Source organism: Rhinopithecus roxellana, chromosome 14 (assembly GCF_007565055.1).
Source record: "Rhinopithecus roxellana isolate Shanxi Qingling chromosome 14, ASM756505v1, whole genome shotgun sequence".
Lineage (NCBI taxonomy): Eukaryota > Metazoa > Chordata > Mammalia > Primates > Cercopithecidae > Rhinopithecus > Rhinopithecus roxellana.
Genome location: NC_044562.1, coordinates 114,588,538 through 114,611,596, shown reverse-complemented (window position 1 = coordinate 114,611,596; position 23,059 = coordinate 114,588,538). Strand labels below are relative to the sequence as shown.

General features: G+C 35.7%; 1 protein-coding gene across 2 annotated transcripts in view; it reads right to left on the bottom strand.

Moving 5' to 3' along the window:
- The window catches only part of MBD5 (methyl-CpG binding domain protein 5), a 548,850-nt gene that overhangs the window by 291,501 nt on the left and 234,290 nt on the right, over nucleotides 1-23,059 (bottom strand). The window lies entirely within an intron of this gene.

Genomic DNA, 23,059 nt, shown 5'->3' with positions numbered 1-23,059 from the left:
ATAAACAACCAAAAAATTCATCTTAAAGAACTAGAAAAGCAAGAGCAAACCAAACCCAAAATAAGTGAAAGAAAAAATAAATAAAGATCAGAGCAGAAATAAATAAAATTGAAATAAACAAGATAGTTTTTTAAAAAGTTAAGCAAAATTAACAAACTTTTTGCCAGACTAGGAAAAAAAGAGAGAGGATCCAAATAAATAAAGTCAGAGATGAAGATGGAGATATTACAAATGATACCACAGAAATTCAAATGATCATTAATTGCTACTATGAGCAACCATATACCAATAAATTGGAAAATCTAGAAGACATGAACAAATTCCTAGGAAAATACAACCTACCAAGATTAGACCATAAGAAATCCAAAACCTGAACAAACCAGTATCAAGTAATGAGACTGAAGCTGTATTAAAAAGTCTCCCAGTAAAGAAGAATTCAGAAACTGATGGCTTCACTGCTGAATTCTACCAAATCTTTAAAAAGCGAATACTAATACTAATCTAACTACTCCAAAAAACAGAAAAGGGAATACTTCCAAACTTATTCTATAAGTCCAGTATTACCCTTATATCAAAAATAGACAAATACACATTAAAAAAAGAAAATCACAGACCAGTATTTTTGATGAATATTGATGCAAAAATCCTCAACAAAATACCAGCAAACCAAATTCAACAGTACATTAGAAAAATTATTCATCATGATCAGATGGGATTTACCCCTGGGATGCAAGGATGGTTCAATATATACAAATTAATCAATGTGACATACCATATCAACAGAATGAAAGACAAAAACCATATGATCACTTCAACTGACGGTGAAAAAGCAGCTGATAAAATTCAACACTCCTTTATAATACACCCTTAAAAAACTGGATATAGAATATACATTAGCATCAGAAAAACCATATATGACAGACTCACAGCTAGTATCATACTGAATGTGGAAAAACTGAAAGCCTTTTGTATAAGATCTGGAAGATGAAAAGGATGGCCACTTTTACCACTGTTACGCCACATAGTACTGGAAATCCTAGCTAGAAAATCAGACAAGAGAAAGAAATAAGAGGCATCTAATTTGGAAGAAAAGAAGTCAAATTATCCTTGTTTGCAGATGACATAATAATATATTTGCAAAAAAACTAAAGACTACACACACACACACACACACACACACACCCCTATTCAAACTGATAAACAAATTTAGTAAAGTTGCAGGATATAAAATCCACATACAAAAAACAGTAGCATTTCAAAAGGCAACAGTGAACAATCTGAAAAATAAATTAAAAAAGGAATCCTATTTACAGTAGCCACAAATAAATACCTAGGAACTAACTTAATGAAAGAAGTGAAAGATCTCTATGGTGAAAATTATAAAATGCTGATGAAAGAAATTGAAGAGGGCACCAAAAGAAACCAGAAAGATACTCCATGTCCATGGATTGGAAGAATATTATTAAAATGTCCATACTGCCCAGTGCAATTTACAGATTCAGTGCTATCCCTATCAAAATACCAATGACATTCTTCAAATACACACACATAAATTTTGTAAAATTTACATGGAACCACAAAAAATTCAAAATAGTCAAAGCTATTCTAAGCAAAAAGAACAAAACTGAGAAAATCACATTACCTGACTTCAAATTGTACTACAGAGCTATAGTAACCAAAACAGCATGATATTGGCATAAAAACAAACATACAGACCAATGGAACAGAATAGAGAACCCAGAAACAAATTCACACACCTACAGTAAATTCATTTTCAACAAACGTGCCAAGAACATACACTGTGGAAAAGACAGTCTTCAAAAATGGTGCTGGGGAAAATGAATATCCACATGCAGAAGAATGAAATTAGACCACTATTTCAAGCCATATAGAAACATCACATAGAAATACATTAAATATTTAAATATAAGACCCTCAAATTATGAATTTACTACAAGAAAACATTGGGGAAAAATCTCCAAGACATGGGTCTGAACAAAAATTTATTGAGTAATACCCTACAAGCACAGGCAATCAAAACAAAATAGACAAACGGGATCATATCAAGTTAAGAAGTTGCTGCACACCAAAGGAAACAACAAAGTGAAGAGACAACACAAAGAATCAGAGAAAATATTTGCAAACTACCCATTGGACAAGGGGTTAATAGCCAGACTATATAAGGAGCTCAAGTCTGTGGGAAAAAATCTGATAATGTGATTTAAAAATGGGCAAATATTTGAATAAATATTTCTCAAAAGAAGCCATGGGAATGGCAAACAGGCATATGAAAAAGTGCTCAGCATCACTGATAATCAGAGAAATGCAAATCCAAACTACAATGAGATATCATCTCACCTCAGTTAAAACAGCTTTTAGTCAAAAGAAAGGCAATAATAACAAATGCTGGCAAGGATGTGGTAAAAAGCAAACCCCACTCTTGGTAGGAATGTAAATTACTAAAAGCACTATGGAGAACAGTTAGAGGTTCCTCAAAAACCTAAAAATAGAGCTACCACATGATTCAGTAATCTCACTGCTGGGTATATACCCAAAAGAAAGGAAATCAGCATATCGAAGAGCTATCTGCAATCCCATGTTTGTTGCAGCACTGCACAATAGCCAAAATTTGGAAGCAAGCTAAGTGTTCATCAACAGATGAATAAAACAAAGTGTGGTAATGATACACAATAAAGTACTATTCAGCCATCAAAAAGAATAAGATGTTGTCATCTGCAACAACATGAATGGAACTGGAGGTCATTATGCTAAGTTAAGCCAGGGACAGAAAGACAAAGCACGTTTTCACTTATGTGTGAGATCTAAAAATCAAAACTATTGAACTCATGGAGATACAGAATAGGAGGATGGTTACCAGATGTTGGGAAGGGTAGATGGAGGGTGGGGGGGGTGGTAAGTGGGGATGGTTAACGGGTACAAAACTCCCAGAAAGAATGAATTAAGTCCTCATATTTGATAGCACAACAGGGTGACTATAGTTGATAGTAATTTAATTGTATATTTAAAAATAAGTAAAAATTGTTTATAACAAGATATCTTAGAAAAAAACTAAAAGTATAATTGGATTGTTTGTAACACAAAAGATAAATGCTTGAGGTGATGAATACCCCATTTTACACGATGTGATTGTTACATGTTGCATGCCTGTATCAAAACATTTCATATATCCTACAAATATATACACATAAGTATCCACAAAAATTAAGATAAAAACTAAAAAAAGACTATGACTAGTCTCCTATCAGCTTTACTACTAAATGAGTCTGATTCAGCTTTTACCACTATTCGAGTTGTCAAAATTTCCAGTTTCCCAAGCTTTTTGATTTTAAAATTGCAGATAAGGGATTGTGGAACATACTACTAATGAATTTGTTAATTGCTTGTCTCTTCCACATAATGCATGTTCACAAGAACAAAGATTTGTTTTGTTTTTGCTCTGTAGTTCAGTGCCTAACAGATAATAATGACTGAATAAATATTAGTTAAGTGGACAAATGAAGGCCTCTGTAAGGATTAGCTTTGTGTTATTTTTACATTTTAAGTAAATCCTGTCCTACAGTCATCTCTCAATTGAAGCAATAGTTGAACTTCTAAAAATATTATTAAAATTATTTCTTCTTTTAAGGCTCATTGAAAGGCAGAAGGATAGAAAAAATGTGATAAACAGTATATAAACTACAGGAAACAACACCTGGTCTGTGTAATATAGTGGGAAGAGTTCTCAACTAGAGTTCTAGAGATCTAGGTTGATTTCATCCCTTTTCTTTTTCTATTAACTATTTACCTATTTATTATTCATCTATCCATCCTCCATTCATCTACTTCTTCCTCTTTGACTTAAATATCTCACCATTTTGGCTCGATTCATTATCTGTCAAATGAGTGGATAAAACCAGGTGATCTTCAGCTGTTCTCTGATTCTGCTAACAGTAAATAATTGGATAATATTTGACTATCCTAGAAGTTGGCTCACACTAGCTTTTCAATTAAATTTAAGCATGTCTGTTTGTTTAAATGTTACTATAGCTTTGTAGGATAATGTGAAGTTACGTAATGTGATATCCCCAGTTTTGTTCCTTTTGCTTAGGATAGCAAAAAGTGTCACTTAGTGACACATTCGCCAAATATGTATTTTAGGTAACAGTTACACAATACTGAATTTTTGTGTGTTTCTGTATGCCTAATAATAGCAAATGTTTATTGAACATTTTCTATGTGCCAGAAACTACTTTAAGCTTTTTACATACATTAACCTTACAACTCTCTATTAGTCATGTGCTGTATAATGTTGTTTTGGTCAACTATCGACTGCATATATCACAGTGCTCCCATAAGATTATAATGAAGTCGAAAAATTCCTATTGCCTAGTATTTACTATATGTTTTAATTGTTATAGTAGAGTGTACTCCTTCTACTTATTAAAAAAAAAAGAGTTAACTGTAAAACAGCCTCAGGCAGGTCCTTCAGGAGGCATTCCAGAAGAAAGCAAGGTTATCACAGCAGATGACAGCACCATGTGGGTTACTGCCCCTGAGATTCTTCCAGTGAGACAAGATATGGAGGTAGAGGAAAGTGATATTGATGATCCTAACTCTGCGTAAGCCTAGCCTAATGTGTGTGCTTGTGTGTTAGTTTTTAACAAAAAAGTTAAAAAGAAAATAAAAATTAATAGAAACAAGCTTATAGGATAAGGATAAATAGAGAATATTTTTGCACAGTTGTACAACATGATTGTGCTTTGTGTTTTAAGCCTAGTGTTATTATAAAAGCATCAAGAAGTTACACAATTTAAAGTTTATAAAGTAAAAGTTACAGTAAACTAAGGTTAATTTATTATTGTAGAAAAAAACTTTAAAAATAAATTTAGTGTAGCCTAAGTCTATATTATTTGTAATATCTACAGTAGTATACAGTAATGTCCTAGGCCTCTGCATTCACTCACTACTCACTCACTGACTCACCCAGAGCAACTTCCAGTCCCGCACGCTCCATTCGTGGTAAATCCTCTGTACAGATGTACCAGTTTTTATCTTTTATATCTTACTTTTATTGTACCTTTTTTGTTTAGATAGACAAATACCATTATGCTGTAATTCTCTACAGTATTCAGTACAGTAATATGCTGTACAGGTTTGTAACCTAGGAGCAATAGGCTATACCCTATAGGGTAAATATACAGTAGGCTATACCTTCTAGATTTGTGTAGGTACACTCTATGCTGTTCACACAATGAGGAAATTGCCTAACAATACAGAAAGTACTTCTTTCATTAAGCGATGCATGACTGTATTATCCCCTGTGGTACAGTAGATTGCCATCTGTTTCACAACATACCTCCACAGAAAGTGTGCACCTCTCTGTGCTTTGACTTTGGGCTTAGCTATGTAACTTCTTAGCTAACTGAATAATAGCAGACATTACCTAAGTAGAACTTTGAAATATGCTTATGCAGATTAGCCTGTTCCCTTGCAATCCTGCTCTTCATATTGACAAAAAAAAAAAAAAAAAAAAAAAAAAAAAAAAAAAAAAAAAAAAAAAAAAAAACCTCAGGTATCTGTTGATCCAAGGAAGATGAGAGATATGTGATACAAACCTAGACTTACCCTCTACCAAGAACCAAGTCCAGGTGAGCCCAGCCTGGATGAGACCTATCCAGCTTACACACAGACTTCTGTGGAAGAACTAAATGCTTACTGTGGTATGCCAGAGAGATTTTTGGTTGTTTGTATTGCAGCAACTTCCTTCTGTTTTTTTCAGGTAATGAAAATGAGGGGCGGAGATTGAGAAACTTGCACAAATACTGCACAGCTAGTTAAGTGTTAGGGCTAGGATATTAAGCTATGCAAGTCTGGTCAAGGGCTTATACTCTTAAGTCCCATGCTATATTGCCACTACACTACACTGGCTATATTGTATGATATTAAATTATGTATTAATATGCTAGTGAGTGATCTGGCACATATTAAAATTCATAATTTTGTCTATATTGTCTATATGTAAATGGACAAAGCTGTCTTGCTATTTGGAGTAAAATGTATTTTATCTTGAGACATCAATAATATAAAATAAATGCACTGCTTTCCGGAGTCAGATTAATAAGAACTACATTATAGACAGCTCTTGGGGTAGTTTCCCAGCTCATTCCCATACCAAATAATGGCCCTCACTGCTAACAGATCTACTACAGCTCTTCTCTGGCTCTGGCTGACCAACTGAGGCATGCATCTGTGATCTAAGCTTGATCAGCCCAGGTTTCTCCTCTAATATTTTCAAATTTGAACCCATAACTGGGCACCTCTATCATTGGCTCCACTCTGGAGAAAGCTACTGTCCCCAGAACTATCTTTGTTCCCTTCCTTCCCACGTGTCAATTGCATAAGAAACTCCAGTATTTCCCCAGAAAATACCCTTTTTGTATAAGCTTGCCAAAATTTGTTTCTCTTCTTGTAATCTTAAGAAATTTAACCAAAACAAGTTTAAAAAATCCATTGCTTTTTTCTGTTATAATTTAAAAGTGCAGAGGGAGGATTTCTTAAAGACAAGACCAAATAAAGCTTGCATTTATTTGATATCCTGTCAAAGTAGTTTTGCAATTTATAGTTATGGACAATGTGTCCCCTGATATTTGTTAAAAATTCTTCCATATTTTCAAAAACCAAGGTCTGGCTGGGCATGGTGGATTATGCCTGAAATTCTGGCACTTTGGGAGGCTAAGGTGGGAAAATCACTTGAAGCCAGGAGTTTGAGATCAGCGACATAGCAAGACTCTGTTTCTACAAAAATATAATTTAAAAAATTTAGCCGGGCATGGTGTTGCACACCTGCATTCCTAGCTATTTGGGAGGCTGAGGTGGAAGGATCACTTGAGACCTGGAGTTCCAGGCTGCACTGAGATATAACAGTGCCAGGGTGACAGACTAAGACCTCCCCTCAAAAAAAAAAAAAAAACAAAAAAACAAAAAAACCCACCCACAACCCGCCCACTCAAAAAAACCATCAAAAACAAACAAACAAAAAAACAGGGTCCATGGGCCCGCAAGGAGTCTGTGGATAAACTATATATCAGTGAAACTGAATAAAGTAGATATCCTTTGTAATCTTATGTATTTTATGCATTAAAACATTTTACTTCTATTGAGCTTTGTTTACTCCTTTTGATAACGCAAGGCAAGTGAACATATGGGATTATTTATGTCACTGATTTACTCAGAAGTGCTCAAATATATTCCAGACACTATTTTGGATGCTGGCGATGTAGCAGGGACAAAACAGACAGTCTTTGCCCTCACAGAATAGTGGTAAGAAAGAATATGCAGAATATAAAATTTCACAATACTGTTAGTAATGAATCTGGCACAAGGACCACAATGAGGAGATTAGAGCAGTTTAAAATGTGAGGGTAAGAAACAAAATGCTTGGAGGAAATTAATGTGCAATCCTTAATCTATATCTAGTTTTAAGTGATATATTAACATATGAAGGGAGCCCTGTCATAGTCAAGTTTAAGAACAATAATAAAGTACAACTACTAACTACCACATTGACAATAAAGATAAATAGCAATGCTAAGGTTACCTTACCAGTAATTTCATATGTGCTATTATAACTTCTTAACATTCTGTCAGGATGGGCAGGTGAGAAAATGGAGCCTTAGAGGCTCACCAAACTTGACCACTTTGATTAGTGGTAGAATCAGGAATATAGCCTGGTTTTCACATCTCTTGGTTTTATTTCTTTTATACTACATTACATCATCACAACCAAAGGCAAGTTTCACAGCAGACAGTGTTGAAATTTCTTTTTATTTACTTCCATAATCTACTTGTGACATGGGGCAGAGAAGCAACATAACATGGGTCATATAGGAGCTACTGGTAACAAATTGAACACTTTTCGTTATCAGGCATAAGCTCAGATTAGCAAGAACTTTGGGGTGGTATGATAGATGTGATAATGGGGAAATTTAAGAATGAATTACAAAAGTAGATTTTTCCAACCAATGAATTTAACCATTTAGTGCAGAAGTTGGCAAACTTCAGCCCATGGAGTAAGTCCAATCTGCTACCTGTTTTTATATTGCCTGTGAGAATGGTTTTACATTTTTAAATGGTTCAAAAAATGTTAAAAGGGAAAGATATTTGGCAGCAAAAAGTTACATAAAATTCAAGTTTCGGTATCTATAAATACAGTTGAAACACCGCCATCCTTATTTATGTATTGCCTATGGCTGCTTTCACACTACAAAAGCCAAGTTGAGTAGCTCCACAAAGACCTGGCTCTCAAGTCCTAAAATATTACCATCTGGCCCTTTGCAGAAAAAATTTGTTGGCCTCTCATCCAGAAGGTCACAGAGTTAATGTTAAAGGCCATAATAACATCTGTTGAACTTATAATTTTAAAAATGAGTAAATGCATAGTTATTTAAATATTTCTTCCCTTTACAATGGAGTGATTTGAAAGCACCTGAGTCATAGGAAGGAATATCGTAGAGGCCTAAGAAGCATGCTCGCATCTTAGCCACTCAGTCAGTTGATCACTTGGATGACCTCTAGACACCATGGTATTTTTAATTAATATACAGGTTTAAATTATTTAACTCTCAGTCTGACATTTTATGATTTACTGACTCATAGATTGCTGGCTAAAAACAGAATAAAAAAACACTTGGTGACATATAATTAATGAGAAGCAAAAACATTCTTTGATGTCTATAAATTTGCCTCAAGATGATCATCACCACATCAAAAAGTTGTATTTATGTAGTTAAAAGTCTCAAATATGTTAAAAGTCCGTGTTAAAAGAAATTTGGTGATGATCAAATCTTAAATTTTCTTGTTTAGAAATTAAAATCAGTTGATTTAGAAAGCATAAAATATAAAAAACTCTAAAATGTAGCATCATAAACACACTTTTGCATGTGGTTTTGATGCGGCAACTTAAATTTACTTTTCAATATCCACCTAAATACTAGTTTGGCCTCAAAGTTAAATACTGTTTAAGTATCATCTGACTTTTATAGCTACTGTTGGTAAGTCCTCCTATTCCCCGCTGCCTGCCCCACATATAATTTAAAGTAAAATAAAAGCAGATCATTTACTAAAAGTGAAAACGTTTTAATGTCTTTATTATGCATAATATTAGTTTATATTTAAAATAAATTTAATGATATAATTCTTAACAATATAGTTTCTGAAATTTTTGTAACTCAAAAATAATAACATCCTTTTTTGAAAATCTTAAGGTTTACCTGCTAAGAAACATTGAGGAACACTATACTAAAGAAGAGGGAAGGGGCGCGTCCAAGACGGTCGAATAGGAACGGCTGCAGCCTCCAGCTCCCAGCGTGAGCGACACAGAAGATGGGTGATTTCTGCATTTTCAACTGAGGTACCGGGTTCATCTCACTGGGGCGTGTTGGACAGTTGGCGCTGGTCTGCGGGTGCAGCCCGACCAGCGAGAGCTGAAGCAGGGTGAGGCATTGCCTCACCTGGGAAGCGCAAAGGGGAAGGGAATTCCTTTTCCTAGCCAAAGGAAATTGAGACACACAACACCTGGAAAATCAGGTAACTCCCACCCTAATACTGCGCTTGTACCAAGGGTCTTAGCAAAGGGTACACCAGGAGATTAAAACCTAGGTAATACCATTCAGGACATAGGCATGGGCAACGACTTCATGTCGAATACACCAAAAGCAATGGCAACAAAACCAAAATTGACAAATAAGATCTAATTAAACTAAAGAGATTCTGCACAGCAAAAGAAACTACCATCAGAGTGAACTGGCAACCTACAGAATGGGAGAACATTTTTGCAATCTACTTATCTGACAAAGGGCTAATATCCAGAACCTATAAAGAACTCAAACAAATTTACAAGAAAAAAACAAACAACCCCATCAAAAAGTGGGCAAAGGATATGAACTGACACTTCTCAAAAGAAGACATTCATACAGCCAACAGACACATGAAAAAATGCTCATCATCACTGGCCATCAGAGAAATGCAAATCAAAACCACAATGAGATACCATCTCATACCAGTTAGAATGGCAATCATTAAAAAATCAGGAAACAACAGGTGCTGGAGAGGATGTGGAGAAATAGGAATACTTTTACACTGTTGGTGGGACTGTAAACTAATTCAACCATTGTGGAAAACAGTGTGGTGATTCCTCAAGGATCTAGAACTAGAAATACCATTTGTTCCAGCCATCCCATTACTGGGGACATACCCAAAGGATTATAAGTCATGCTGCCATAAAGACACATGCACACGTATGTTTATTGTGGCACTATTCACAATAGCAAAGACTTGGAATCAACCCAAATGTCTATTAGTGACAGATTGGATTAAGAAAATGTGGCACATATACACCATGGAATACTATGCAGCCATAAAAAAGGATGAGTTCGTGTCCTTTGTAGGGACATGGATGCAGCTGGAAACCATCATTGTCAGCAAACTATCGCAAGAACAGAAAACCAAACACCGCATGTTCTCACTCATCGGTGGGAATTGAACAACGAGATCACTTGGACACAGGAAGGGAAACATCATACACCGGGTCCTACTGTGGCGAGGGCCAGGGGGAGGGATAGCATTAGGAGATATACCTAATGTAAATGATGAGTTAATGGGTACAGCACACTAACATGGCACACATGTTTACATATATAACAACCTGCACGTTGTGCACATGTACCATAGAACTTAAATAAAAAAAAAAAAAGAGGGAAAAAATTAAGTGATAATATTATTCATACCACTTGTTCATCATTATTTTTTCAGCAAACAGATGAGTACAAACTCTTTGCCAGCCACTATGGAAGAAAGCCAAGAGAAAAATGACAGTTCCTGCTTTCAAAGAGCTTACTGGCTGGTGGCTGGAAGGAGACAAATACAAAGATTGGTAAGTTCTCTGATACAGGTAAAGTAAGCCACTCTGTTATCACGTAGAATAAAGATGAACTCAGTTTTTGGTGGTGAGAACAGAAAAGAAAGAACAAATGGGAATTATTGGTAAGGTAGAACACACTGGGTATCCTGACCAATTAGATGAGGGAAGAAAGATAAATAATTAAAATTGTTGTCAAGGAGATGCCTTATATTTAGAGATATAAGGAGAAGAAAGAATGGGTCTAGTGAATGTTTACCTAGAAAAAAGAGATATGCTAAAAATTATCCTCTACAGATGACCAAATCCTCTTCCTTCTTAATTTCAAGTTATTATAAAAAATCCCCCATCCAAAACCTTTGGAGAATCACAGTGTTTTAGAACTAAGGATTTTTTAGAGTTTTGAAAGGTAAGATTAAAACATATAAAAATTAAAACATACACACATACACATACACACACCGTTTTAATGTCTAAAATATACATCAAAGATTGCTCTATACCAAACTATAATTTCAGGCTTTTTATCATTGACGATTGATAATGATTCAAAAAGAATAGACTCCAAGAACCTGATGAATAAATAAAATGCAGTACCGTATATCTACATAATAAAATATTATTTGGCTATAAAAAGGAATGGAATTCTGATATACACTACAACACAGATGAACCTTGAAAACATTACCATGAGTGAGAAAGAAAAGGCCATGTATTGTATGATTCCGCTTATATGAAACGTCCAGAATACGCAAATCCAGAGACAGAAAGTAGACTAGTGTTTGCCAGGACTGGGAGTGGAGGGAAACGGAGTAGGAAATGGGTACAGGGTTTCTTTTTGGAGTGAGGAAATGTTCTAGAACTGAACAGTAGTGGATGATATACAACACTGTGAATATACTAAGAAGCAATGGATCGTACAATTTAAAATTTTGAACTTTATGACATGAATTGTATCTCAATAAAGCTGTTATTTTCTCTTTAAAAAACAATGGGCTGGGCATGGTGACTCACGCCTGTAATCGTAGCACTCTAGAAGGCTGAGGCAGGAAGACTGCTTGAGTCCAGAAGGTTGAGACCAACCTGAGCAACACAGTAAGACCCTGTCTCTACAAAAAATACGAAAAAAATTTGCTGGGCATGGTGGCACACGCCTGTAGTCCAGCCACTTGGGAGGCTGAGGTGGGAGGATCACTTGTGCCCAGGAGGTTGAGGCTGCATTGAGCCATGATTACACCACTGTCCTCCAGCCTGGGTGACACAGCGAGACCCTGATTCAAAAAAGAAATTCATATTTTTTTTTTTATCTTGTGAACATGCACATTTTAAAGTATTTAAAATAGGCTGTCAGGATGAATTATTGCAGGGACATACTTGTTTGTGACTTTGAATAGCCACATGGATCTTGTAAGATCCACTGGAAAAAAAATTGTAAAAGAGTTCTTCAGATACTTCACATTTTAAAATAAATATAATCATGGGACATCCATAATTAGTATGAATAAATAAACATAGGAAGATAATGAAATAACAGAACAAGGCTGGGCTACAGTGTCCTTATTCCAAAAAATATAACAAAAATAGAAAATTTCAATCAAATGCTGAAAGTAGTTTTCTCTGAGTCCAAAGTTTACATTCTTTTTACACCAAATGAGGTTAGGAATGTTTGTAAATGAATTTGAATCCACTACAATAGGATCACTGTGAACTATGGTTTCTGAAAGCTGAAGAAAATGTGAATTTGAAGATTCAACTAGAAAAATGAAAGAATGAAGAAACTGGAAACTAATTTTGAACAACCTTCAGCTTTAACATTTAAAGGATAATTCATAGAGAAAAAAAGAAACAAAGAAAGAAGGGGATAGCAAAGTCCCCCTAAATCAATCTAAATTCATTTGGGTCCTAGACTGATGTTCTATTAGGCTTATGCATGAAATATTACTCAATAAAACTTATAAATTGGTTTGTCGATTCATGTATGAAAATATGCTGAATGATCCCTTCCACTGGCGGATTACAGCTAGTTAGCAACGGATAAGGAGAAAAATTTACTTCAGCAGATTGGGAAAATCTGCACGGAATTTACAATCACATAATCTTCTATTGTATATACATATAAAAAGGGAACTATCTAAAGACACGATTTTTTAAGATCTTAAATAATCAAAATTAGATACAACTGAAAGTTTAGTAGAAGTGAAAAAAGTCTACATGTAACAAAAATTCAGCATACTTTCTTTAATAGTCATAGAAAATAAATTAACAAGATAAAATTTTTACATTACCAATGTTTATTTAGTCATCTAAGTTATTTTTTATAATTTGTGTGTGTTCTTCAGGTTAAGCAATATAAGTAAAATAAATGGGTAAACTTTGATTTATAATATAATAAGACGATTACTAGATTCTAGCATATGACATGAGCTAAATTTAAGCAGCTCCCAATATTTACCCTAATAAGTGATAAATCACAATTTTAAAAAATTGTTATTGTTTTGGGCTAGTAAGATAATATAAGTTTAATATTATTTAAAAAGTTTAACAATATTAAAAAAGTATAAAATATAATTGCATCTACATAATTTAGCTAAATATGAGCTTGCCAGTCATTTTATAAGACCTATTATCTCTCAAACAATATAATAAATGAGGTACATTTGAGGTATTCAAAAAAAAGAAGTAAGCAGTTTTTTCTGAATGGTACATCCTTAACATTGGAGGTAGAAAGGGGTAGGGTATACATAAATGAAGATAATTTAGTAGTAGTGACTGGTTTGTATGAAAATCAGCCTGTAGGTCTTATTTAAAATGTAGGAATTAGGCTAATGCTTGCAGCTCTAAATAAGTAGTTTTATGGCTTTTCTTTGTGAAATGAAAATAAAATTAAGATATATTATGTAACATACTGTGATCAAAAAGTATTTGTTAGGCTTCCTAAAGTCCACATTAGAATTTTAGTTGGAACTAAAAAGCAATGAAAAACAAATGCCTTCCTCAAAGAGGTAGTAGTTTCTATTTTATATTTGTGTTTGATGTGTTTGGACATTTGTCCTCTCAAAATCTCATGTTGAAATGTAATCTTCACTGTTGAAGGTGGGGCCTGGTGGAAGGTGTTTGGATCATGGGGACAAATAGCTCATGAGTGGCTTAGTGCCATCCCCTTGGTGACAAGTGAGTTCTCACTTTGAGTTCATGTGAAATATGATTGTTTAAAAGTATGTAGCACCTCCCCTCCCTCTCTCTCTTGCTCCTCCCCTCACCATGTGACATACCCACTCCTGTTTTGCCTTTCACCATGGTTGTATGCTTCCTGAGGCCCTCATAAGAAGCCAAGCAGATCTTGGTGCCATGCTTATACAGCCTGCAGAACTGTGAGCCAATTAAATCGCTTTCTCGTATAAATGCCGGTCTCATTATTCCTTTATAGCAATGCAAAAATAACCTAACACAGTGTCTTAGTCTGAGCTTCTATAACAAAGTACCTTAGACTGGGTAATTTATTAAAAAAAAAAAAAAAAGTTTATTGCTCACAGTTCTGGGGAATGGAAGGCCCAGGATCAAGGAACTGGTAGATTCTGTGTCTGGCAAGAGCCTCTTCTTCATATATGGTGCCTTTTATGTGTCCTCAAATGGCAGAACAAGTTTCCTTGGGCCACTTTATAATGGCACTAATCCCATCATGAGGGATCTGCCCTCATTATCTAATCGGCCCCTCAAAGTCTCACTTCTTAAAATTATTGCATTGGGAATTAGATTTCAACATATGAATTTTCAACATAGACAGAAACATTCTGACTAGAGCACTAAGTAATACACAAAACTACAAATCTCAAATAACACAAGGAGATATATAATAAAATGATCATATGTAGCAAATTTAGCTGTATGCTTCTATGTCAACATAATCAGTTTTAGAATGTAATTTAAAAACGATCTATTCATGGTAAATTCAAAATGAAAAAGTTACAATATATTATGTCAATGCCAATGAAAAGACAGAAGTAATAATGAAGGTTAAAAATAACATTTGGATTTGAAAAAAATTAGTATCACATATAAAGGTGTTTCATCAAGCCCATGTGAAAACATAACTAGAGACAAAATATAATTTGCTTCAAGTAAATTCCTTTGATTACAATTTATAGAACAGAGGCATTTGATGATATTATTTCTATTCATTTTATAATTCATGGAAATATTTGCTTTGCTATAAAAGTTAAAGTCTCTAAAAATATAAGCAGTTAAAGAGAAGAGAAAAGCTGGGGAATGGGGAATGAAGAAAAGTTGTTTACCTTAAAGTAACCAACAGGTAAAAGTAATCTATAAAAATAATTGTAATAGTCAAGTGATGTTTATAGGCAACCTTGGGAAAAAAAACCAGAACAGATAACCAAAAATGAAAAAGGCAGCAAGATCACAAAATTGTTTCCAGTCACACATTTCACCTAAAAGAGATGAGCAGTCATATAAAGTAGGTATAGCCTGGCGTGGTGGCTTACACCTGTAATCTCAGCACTTTGGGAGGCCGAGGCAGGCAGATCACTTGAGGTCAGGAGTTTGAGATCAGCCTGGCCAACATGGTGAAACTCCATCTCTAATAAAAATTAAAATAAAATTGGCCCGGCGTTGGGGCATGTGCTTGTAGTCCCAGCTACTTGGGAGGCTGAGACACCAGAATCTCACTAGAACCCAGGAGGTGGGGGTTGCAGTGAGCTGAGATCATGCCACTGCACTCCAGCCTGGGCAACCGAGTAATTTATTTCATTTTCAAAAAGTAAAATGAAATAAAGTAAAATAAAGTAAAATAAAATAAAAGTAGGTATATAGGGGAAACAAATACAAGGTAGAGTGTCCTTATTCCATGTTTTCTAGATTGAATAATATACAAACTACATAAAATCAATTGATTAACTAATTAATCTTAATAATATTTCTCCAGCAGCATCCAGCAGAAGCTGGAAGAGGTAAGAAACGACTTATTCTTTAGAGGGAGAATGGCCCTGCCAACACACTGGACCCACTGGATTTGGGTCCAGTGATACTGATTTCAGAATCTTGGTCCCTAGAACTATGAGAAAATAATTATTTTTTGCATTAAGACACCAGGTTTGTGGTAATTTGTTACGGAAGCCATAGGACATTAATACACAAACAATATGCTTTACGGGGCTAAGGCTTAACTGAAAGTTATTTTGGTATACATGAAAAGTTATGTATATGAACATACATTATTGTTGTGCCAATATATCTTAGGGAATTTATTTGTGATAGTTAGTTGATTTTATTTTGGGTGGTGAATGCAGGTATCTAATCGTGTCATCTACACCCAGGGGGTTTAACTTTTTTTTTTTTTTTCTAACTTCTAATATCTCTCTCAGCTGGCTCCCTTTAGTACAATGTGAAATAATAGTCATGGCAGTGGGCATCTTTGCAATGTTCCTGACTTTTGCACAAATGCTTCCAGTGTTTCCTCATTCCTCCATTATTCCCTACCCCTGAATGATCTGTTAGGGACTCGGGACAATTAGTAACTTTTCCAAATCTAGTGGTGTTGTAACCAAGTAACTTATTTTTAAGGGCTTTTTTTTTTTTTTTTTGTCCTTTTTTCTTTTTTCCTTCCCTCCCTTATTTGGTGCCTGTTCCTTGTTAATAATAAAATAATGACCTTTACTCTTCTTTCCCCCAGGCATGCCCTTGCACTGCTCACTTATCTAATTATATGTCTGCTTAGAAGTTTCTGTGATTGAATCTTGAGACAATCCAGGTACCTATGCAATTTTCTCCCAACAAGAGATTATGTGAATGTATAGTTAATTTACAACCTATATATGCTCAAGATAGTGCCAGCCCATTTACCAGATCAGACAATAGCGCAGAATAAAGCATTGAAGGAAGTTACGTGGTCCTGCACCTCCTTGCCCCTCCTGCACATCCTTCATACCAAATTTCACTTTTAAATTATTTTATTCTGGCCAAAAACTTGAAATGGTTTCTTTAAGGCAGGAAGTCTAGACTATTTCCCCACTGCTAGTTTGGAAATAAAGTCACTTTTCTTCCACTGAACTTTGTCCTTGTTATTTGGTTTTGCAAGCAGGAAGCAGCTGAACCTGTATTCATTGTTTCTATTTTCAGTGGTACCTACACTGTCTTTCCAATTAGTGATGCCATGCTATTTAATTTGTAGATATTCATAACTGCTTCAACTTCATGTGTGTTCACAATGAGACTGTGTTCATCTCCCCTAATGTTTTTGTTGACTGAATTTCTCTGGTCTAATATAAATACCTTGCTTACCTTTATCTGGCTTTTCATCTTTATGTTTTGACATTTATAAGATACTTTATTGTATCTTTTAAACATATCAGAGAATAGAGTGCTCTATGATTTGGTCAGAAATCTTTTTAAAAAGTGAGAGGTTGGGAAGGTTGTGGGGAGGGGAGATGGAGAGAGGCTGGTTAATGGGTATAAAAATACCATTAGATATAAGGAATAAGTTCTAGGGTTCAATAGCAAAATAGGAATATTTTGTTGTACATTTCAAAATAGCTAGAAGGGAAGGTATGGAATGTTTCTAACCCAAAGAAATGGTAAACATTTGATGTGGTGGATATCTCAATTACCCTGATTTGATCATTATTCACTGTATACATGTATCAAAACATCATATGTACCCCATAAATATGTACAATTATGTTTCAACAAAACGTTTTTAAAATCCACTTACATTAATTTTTCTCTTGGCTGATTCCCCTTAGTAAAATGTTAAATGATAATGTGACAGAGGACATCTAACAAAAAGAACTGTTCTTCATTCTGTTATTTTGGTTTTTCTCTGTATACATATATATGTGTGTGTATATATATATATGTTTACATATATAAGTATGTGTCTCTCTCTCTCTACACACACACACACACACACACACACACATATATATAATTTTTTTTTTTTTGAGACAGGGTCTCACTCTGTTGCACAGGCTGGAGTGCAGTGGCACAATCTAGGCTTGCTGCAACCGCCACCTCACAGGCTCAATCAATCCTCCCAACCTCAGCCTCCTAAGTTACTGGGTCCACCGGCTAATTTTTGTATATTTTGTAGAGGTGGGGTTTCGCCACGTTGCCCAGGGTGGTCTCAAACTCCTGGGCTCAAGGGACACATCTGCCTTGGCCTCCAACAGTGCTGGGATTATAGGCATGAGCCACTGCAGCCGGCCTGTTTTCTACATATTTTTAAACAAAAATATCATTGGTACTGTTTATCCTATTTTTCTCCATGGGTAATTTCTCTGTATCTTTGTTCCAGTGGTTATGTTTATAATTTTATGCAGCTTTGTTTTTACAAATAAACATGTAATTTATATCTCTGTCCTTATTTCTGTATTCAAAATCTATTAGTTCACTGTTATAAGCAATTATAATATTGGCATACTTTCTATTACTCTGTCCTTTTTCTTTCATTCATCATATTTCAGTTAATGTTACTCATTATTTTTCCTTGTATTGTTAAATTATGTTGATACTTTTATTTTTGTCAGCTTTAATTCATATTCTTTGACTTCCAAGTATTAAAGATGAGAAAATTAGTTCACACCTGTAATCCCCAGCACTTTGGGAAGCCGAGGTGGGCGGATCACCTGAGGTCAGGAGTTCGAGACCAGCCTGGCTAACAGGGTGAAACCCCGTCTCTACTAAAAATACAAAAAAATAAAAATAAATTAGCCAGGTATGGTGGAGGGTGCCTGTAATCCCAGCTACTTGGGAGGCTGAGGCAGGAGAATCACTTGAACCTGGGAAGTGGAGGTTGCAGTGAGTCAAGATGATGGCACTGTACTCCCGCCAGGATGACAGAGAGACTCGTCTCAAAAAATAAATAAATAAATAAATAAAATAAATAAAAATAAGACAATTGTAAAGACTGGGGAAAAAAACTGGAGAAAACAGGTAGAAGTGGTATATTTTTAGGGAACATATTCTATTTTTAGGGAATTTTAGGAAACATTTTATATCTATATTTATATATAGTGTCTACATTTTGTTCTTTAGCTCTAATTCCCACATTTTAGTCTTTCTTTCACAGTTAAATCCTTTCAATGCTTGCTGACAGTCCTTCTATTGTAACTCATTTTCTAAGAATGTTTTCAAAAAGTATTTCTTGAGTTCAAAACTGTCTTTAGCATTTAAACTTGAAGACATTTGGGCTACATTTGAAATATTAAACACTTTCCTTTCTATAAGATCCTGTAGCTATTACTCCACTGCCAACTGGTACTAAATGTTGATGTGGATAAGACAGAGACAAGTCTGACTTTTTCCCCTCCTATTATTGACCTGACTATTCTTTCTTCATGTTTAATGTACAGCAATTTTATGAGGACATGTCTCAGTATTGACAGTTCTAGGTCAATTTTCCCTGGTTCATGGTATGCTCTTTCAATATGTAGATCAAAATTAATTTTAAATTATTATTATTGAGTCCTATCTTTAAATATTCATTCTTTTCTACTCTTTTGGTTTTCTTTTGTGTCTTTATCTCAGTCTATCCATATACATTCACAAAATTTTATTTTTAATCTTTTTTTTCTTTGGGTTATTTTATTCATTCTTCACATTTTAATCCACAATATTCCTTAAGGTGCTTTCTATGATGTCTGGCCTTTCTTGTGCTCCTTCCGATTTCATATTTGAAATAAATTCTCCTTTCCTAAGTTTGGCCAGCTCATACTTCATCTTCTACTACTGTTTCATGATGTCTTTTCCAGAGTCCTTGCTTTCTGGATTGTAGGTTTTTCTGACAAAGGTGATTGCTTTATTCATTTTCTCTCTTCTCTTTTCTCCCATTCTTTCCCTCTCGCCTTTTCTTTCTTCCTGAAGAAAGCTAAACATTATATTTTCAGCAAAATTAGTGTTCTGGTGTGACCCTTGTTCTCTAAAATAGGCAAAAGGGAATGCAAAATTAGGAGGAGCCACATGAAAATACATGAACAGAAGCAGTCTTTGAGAAATTTATCCATGGAAAAGGGCTCTGCAGTGTAGATCCAAGAAAATGACGTCCACAGTCTATTCTTTGATCATATATATAACATACCCTATGTTGCTACAGGTATTGCTTATAATCACAAGTACGGGAACAAAGGTGAGATGAGTTGTCTGGAGAATCCTGCTAGACTCAGCTTTAGAGAAGTGTAAAAGATAGGGCTACACAAAGGATCCACAGATAAGCCATTATTATAGGAAGTATTTTGTTTCTGTTGCAGCAGAGATTACCTTCTTGTGAAGACTTGCAAAATTGCAACAATAATGTGAACCCACCCTTACCTTGACCCTCCTTCCTAATGCACACACACCTCTTGAAAATAGGTAGCCAGGTAAAACCATTATATTCTGTCATGAGCAATAGAAGAACAGTAGTAATAACAAAGATAATTCAGGAAAATAATAAAAAGAATAGCAAAACACACAGACATCGAGCAAGTACTAGAAAAATGTCATCAGAGTGCAAGGGAATGGTTGGAAAATTATTTTTATAGGTTTATTAGCCATTTGCATTTCTTCTTTGATAAACTGCATTTTCGGGTCTTTTATGCAAATAGGCTGTCTTTCCCATATTTAATTGTTACAACTCTTTGCATATTAAGAAAATCAGCATCTTCCTTGTTGCATCTACCAAGTATTAGTTCCTAGGTTTCCTTTTAATTTCATCAGTGCCTTTTAATTTCATTTGTCAACTTTCCTAATTATTAAAAATTGAAAATTTATTATTTTACAGCTTTTTTTTTTTTTTTTTTGAGATGGAGTTCATGCTGTTGCCTGGGCTGGAGTGCAATGGCGCAGTCTTGGCTCAGTGCAACCTCCACCTCCCAAGTTCAAGCAATTTTCCTGCTTCAGCCTCCCAAGTACCTCAGATTACAGGTGCCTGACACCACGTCTGGCTAGTTTTTTAATATTTCTAGTAGAGACTGGTTTCACTATGTTGGCCAGTCTATTTTACAGCTTTTAAATAGTTGCTTTTTATTATTTATTTATTTATTTAAGAGATGGGCTCTCGCTATGTTGGCCAGGTTGGTCTTGAACTCCTGACCTCAAGTGATCCTCCCACCTCAGCCTACCAAAGTGGTGGGATTACAGGTATACACCACCACACCTGGCCTGAAGAATGGGATTTAAACAAAAAAGTTATTTATCATCGAACTTATCTCTAAAAAAATCCAATATATATTCCAAAGATGTTTTAAATTTCTCAGATCACATCAATCCCAAGTGCAAAACTCACTAATAGTTTCTCTTCATGATTAAAATTAAATCTAAATTTTAAATTCTTTAATATGATCTATAAGCCTCTTACATTTCTGGCCTTGTAATCCCTTCAACCTCATTTCAAACCACTCTTTCTCTCACTTTCTCCATAGGAGCAGACTAGATTTCTTGCTGAGCCTCAAGTACAATTGTTTTTGCTGAATCAACAGTCTTTTCATTTGCTGTTTCATTTTGCTGCCTAGGTCACTCTTCTAGACATTGCCCACAACTTCCATCACCTTGGAAGTTTCTGCTTGAATATCACTACCTCAAGGAAGGCTTCCCTGACCATTTTATCAAAATAGGACTTCCAATTCCAAACCCAATTACCTTCTATCTACTTACCATGCTTAATTACATAATATAATTTCAAAATGTGATATGTTCTAAAGAGAAAAATAATTTACTTGTTTACTGTTTGTCTTCCCTAATAAGGTAGTAAGCTTCATGCAGGCAAGGACTCCATCTCCTTCACTGTTTATGCCAGCTCCTAGTGATAGTGGCAGGAGGCAGTCAAATGCCTAGGCAGATAGGGGCAGGTCCCCAGTGAAACCCGACCTTCGAGCCGATGACAGTTTAAAGCCTAGCTACAAATCTCTGGTAAATCCACAGACTCGACTGAGAACCTCTTTTCCTGTTTGGCATGCTTTCCTCTGATTCATCCCTACCCTTCACTTATTTTACACGTACCTACCCTTTTCTAATTTGTTTTCTACACTGTTGTGCCCCTTGAGCCTTTGTTTTAGCCTTTTTTGCATACTCACAAACCAATCAGCACACACTCCCCAGTTCTGAGCCCATAAAAGCCCCAGACCTAGCCACACTGAGAGTGAAACCACCCAACTTCAGGTGGGGGACCACTGCTGCAGCTCCTCTCCACTGAGAGCTGTTTCGTTGCTTAATAAAAATTTTCTCCACCCTTCTCACCCTTTGATTGTCAGTGTAACCTCATTCTTCTTGGATGCAGGACAAGAACTTGGGACCCACTGAAGGCGGGTACACAAGAAGGCTGTAACACTGTGGCCCTCTGCTGGCAGAGCGGCCACATCCCACATGACAGGAAGCAGCAGCAAGGCCAAGGCAGCCCTGGAGGCACAGGCTAGAGCAGGGCAACCGGACTGACAGAGTTGTTAAGGTGCCTCTGGCTGGCTGGCTGCAGACAATGGGACTAAAAGAGCTCATTAGTATGTTGTAACACGCCCCTCTGGGCTTCAGGGTCGTGGGCATCCCTACCTGGGTGCGCCCCTGTGTTCCCCTCGTCTGGACACCAGAGCCCACTGTGGGAGTCGCTTGCAGCACACCTGGTCCAGGAACAAGCCCCATGTGGAGCCCAATCTTGTGCGGGCACTTGGAATGGCCAGCCAGACCCTGCATTCAGGGGCACACACATCCGCTCCTGCCAGGGACTGGCAGTCGTGGGATCCATGCTGGAGTGCAAGACAGGCATGGCCTGGCAGGTCAAGTAAACAGGGCATCGCCTGTGGCAAGCCAGGCCTGACCAAGGCCTGGGGAGGGGCATGGTTGGCCAGAGGTCTCTGGTTGGCAAAGTAATCAAGAAAAATCCTGTATCCCTAGAATAATCTCTGGCAGATGGTTGGTACACAACTTTGCTTTTTTTTTAAATGAATGAATTAACAAATAAATAAATGGATGATGTTTTCAATGATGAATGTTAAAAAAGTTTTAAAGTAACTTTAAAAAAAATTGCCTTAATAGGTTAACATAAAGTATACAAAGGCCAACTATTTAGATTAGAAGAACTTCTTTAGAAGTTCTTACATTTAAAGTGTTCCTTAATGATGTGTGAAGTATTTTTAAAAGTCATCAGTATACGTATGATGTCATTTT